This window comes from Fukomys damarensis, unplaced genomic scaffold (genome assembly GCF_012274545.1).
Source record: "Fukomys damarensis isolate Sample0158 unplaced genomic scaffold, DMR_v1.0_HiC HiC_scaffold_24, whole genome shotgun sequence".
In the NCBI taxonomy this organism is placed as follows: Eukaryota; Metazoa; Chordata; class Mammalia; order Rodentia; family Bathyergidae; genus Fukomys; species Fukomys damarensis.
The window spans coordinates 23336821-23340758 of record NW_022900936.1 but is presented as its reverse complement, the minus strand read 5'-3'; the positions used below and the strand labels follow the sequence as shown (position 1 = coordinate 23340758).

Here is a 3938-nt window from a genome sequence, read left to right as displayed (position 1 = left end):
ATTTAGGCTGAGTCCAAAGGTCTGAGAACTTAGGAATGTTTCCCGGTCTTAGTCTGAGAAAGGAGTGGGTCCTAAGGCCTGAGAATATTAAACAGGAGATGTATGTGTTAAATTAGAGATAATATTAAACAGGAGAAGATGTATGTGTTAAATTAGAGATAGCAAATTCACCTTTCTTCTGTTTTTTGTAGGCAAGTTCTGTACAGATTTGCCTTGGTTCCAGAGACTCGAAAGTCTAAGAATGAGCAGCTATATCTGAGAAAGACTTCTTATTGGAAGAGTGAAAAAGGCAGGGGAGGGGAGGGAGGGAGAGAGACTCACTTTTGTAACAAGCTGATTGCCAACATAATTAATCCACTCCTATGGTAAGAAGATTGATCTATTCATGAGGGATCTGCACAAATTATGCACTAATCATTTTTTAAGGGTCCCATCTGTTAATCTTGTCACCATGGCAATTAAATCTCAACATAAATTTTGGAGAAGAAAAATATTCAAACTAGAGCAAAAGTGATTTTGATTAAATTGGGTGGCCATATTTCAATAACCATAAGACTTTATTAAGGACTGGAAATGGTAAGCCAAAAAAATGGGACAATGGACACATATATGTCTGATGAAGAATGAGTATAAGTAAAAAGAAGAGAAATTCCTAATGGAATTTCCTTATGACAGTGATAGCATCTTGAAATCTTAACTTTTCAATAAAGAGACTAGCACTTGAGCCAGAAAAGTTTTTATGAATATTCCCACAGCAGAATTTTCAGTATGAATGGTCAATCCCACGGAACAAATACATTGTCTTTACCCCTAAATAACACAGTGATGTGAGAGCAATTTGAAAGTCAGTTTTTCTCTATTCAGAGAATAGATTTTTTATTTTAAAAGTTATTTAAAAAATATAATTTGCCAAGCTGACCTTCAGCATGGCTATGGTGCTGTAGATATGAGTGAGTCACTCATGGAGATAGGAGAGCTAGCATTGGACGTGTGGAGGAAATTGATGGTTGAGCCACTGAAAGCTGTTCCTCATCTGAATGCTGCTCTGAGAAATAAAAAAATGATCATGGTGAAGACCCAAACCGGTAAGCAATCCATGGTGTTATTAACTCCTTTATTCATGTTGAACAGTATAGGAAAATTTTTCCTTTAAACTTTTATCAAGAAATCTTTGAGGGTCCCTTTCTGACTGAAACAGGAGAATATTACAATCAAGAAGCTTCAGATTTGTTACAAGAATCAAACTGCTCACAGTGTATGGAAAAGGTTCTAGGTAGATTAAAAGATGAAGAAATTCAGTGTCTAAAATACTTCCATCCAAGTTCATATGGTAAAGTAATGCATGAATGTGAGCAATGAATGGTAGCAGACCTCTTACAGTTATTACATGCAGATTGCCATAATATCACTCAACAAGAGATACAAAATGACATGGCAAATATATATGTCTCACTCCATGTTGTGGTGATGGGGTTATCTTATATGATTCAGAAGTTACGTCATATCCACGATGAAGGCCTCAAGAGCAACCAGTAACCTTACTCAGGAAAATATGCCAGCACTGTTTGTGGAGTCAGTTTTAGAAGTACATGTTTTGAATGGTGATCAGCACTTTATGAGTGCATCGGATAAGGCCCTTACATCAATAGTAAATTGCAGAGAACCTAAATCCGTTTGCAAAGCACCTGAACTGCTTGCTAAGTACTAACAACTTACTAAAGTCAACAAAAAGGATGACTGAGAATGAAGTAGAAGACAAATTGATGAGCTTTATTACTGTTTTCAAATATATCTATGGTAAGGATGTTTTTAAAAAATTCTATGCAAGAATGTTGGCAAAATGCTTAATTTATGCATTATTTATGTCTATGGATTCTTTTTTTTTTTTGGTACCGTGGATTGAACTCGGGTCCTTGCGCTTGCAAGGCAGGCCACTGAACCACTGAGCTAAATCCCCAGCTATGTCTATGGATTATGAAGAAGCTATGATAAAAAAACTAAGGTAAGCCTGTAGTTATGAGTTTACCGGCATGCTGTATTGCATGTACACAGGTATGTGCATCAGCACTGATCTGAACAATTTGATCTCAACAATTTCAACGATTTTATCAGAAACTAAGGCACAGTAATAAATTAGGGAATAAGTTTTCAAATATATGTTCTACAGGCTGGCACATGGCCTCTCAGGCCCTTTCATCTACATTTGCAAAACCCCAGGAATTAGAAAAAAGTGTACAGAAGTTTGAATTATTTTATAGCCAGCATTTTAGTGGATGGAAACTGGTGTGGTCACATTATCTTTGTACAGGTGAAGTTAAAATGAACCATCTGGCCAAACCCTATGTAGCTATGGTCATGACATAACAAATGGCAGCTCTTCTTGCCTTTAACAACAGTGCAATGGGCAGCTACAAAAAGTTTCAAGACAACACTCAGATGAATGAAAAGAAACTGACAAAAATAATCAAATCATTACTTAATGTGAAAATGATTTACCATGATTCAGAAAAGGAAGGCATTGGTGCAGTCTTCATTTTCATTAAATATGAACTTCAGCAGTAAAAAAACAAAATTTAAAATTGCTACATCAATGTAAAAAGATACACCACAGGAAATAGAGCAGACTAGAAGTCGTGTAGATGAGGACCGGAAAATGTATCTCCACGCTGCTACAGTTCGTATCACAAAAGTAAGAAAATTGCTTTGGCACAATGCCCATATTTAAGAAGCGATTAGCCAGTCAAGAGCAAGGTTTAACCCCAGCCTCTGCATAAGAAGTGCATCGAGGTTCTGATCGACAAACTGTACATTGAGCGTACCCAGGCATCTGGGGATGAGTACAGCTACGTCGCGTGACGTCACCACCCAGGTGCGTGTGGGGATGTTCGCATCACTTCCGTTGTGTGCCTATGAGAGAAACAGGCCTTGCTTCCATGAGTTGGTCGTTCGGCACCCCGTTTTTCTGCTGTTTACAATGTTACCAATGCCACGTCATGCGCGTCAGAGAAAATGCCTAGAGATACTTCAAGCTCGTGTCATCACAACATTTCTTAAACTTTCTCAAAGAGTGAGTGAAGTGTTGCTGGAATCTGGAAACTCGGTTGAGTACCATGCTCTTCTCCCCTCCACGTTTGCACTTGATGTGTGTGTGTTTTAAATGTATCTTAAAGGACATAAAGTAAGAATTTAAATATTGTAATATGACAGATAAACTAATAATTGTATCTACATCAAAATGACAAACATGATATTGCTGCTTGTCAAATAAATAAATAGAATGCCTTTTTTTATCTGGATGAAAAATATATATAATTGGCCTTCCTTATCTGCAAATTATAAATTCATGGATTCAGGTAATCACAGGTGAAAAATATTTGAAAAAAATTATATCTCTACAGAATATATACAGACTTTTTTCTAGTCATTATTCCATAACCAATACAGTGCAATGACTATTTACATTGTATTAGGTATTGCTTTATATTACATGTAGAATATAAAGTAGATATAATTTAAAGAACACAGCAAAATACCCAGGTTATATGCAAGTACTTCACTATTTTATATAATGGACTGAGCATCTGCCAATTTTGGTATTAGTGGGGGATCCTCCAACCAATATTTGTGGGATGATTATATTCTCAGCAGGCAGGTAGGTGGAACCTCAGAATTGAGACACGGACACAAGTGAGTAAACAGCTTGGAGGGATTGCTAAGAAAGAGGAGGACACTTTTCGAGTTTTAGATCTTGATGGGCATAGGGCTGGGGAAATTATAGGAATGATGTGTGGAGTAAATCTAAGGGCAGATCTTTGCTTTCCTGGTTTTAATCTGGGGAAATCACTAATGATTTAGAAAAGCCTTATGAACACTGACATGGGAGTGACAGAGAGCAACAGTTCATTGAGACCTTCGATTGAATGGGTTTCAGGGAAGAT

General features: G+C 36.9%; 1 pseudogene; it reads left to right on the top strand.

The window, feature by feature from the left end:
• The first annotated feature begins 931 nt into the window (after nucleotides 1-931).
• Nucleotides 932-2864, top strand: LOC104847470 (annotated as a pseudogene).
• The last annotated feature ends 1074 nt before the right edge of the window (nucleotides 2865-3938 follow it).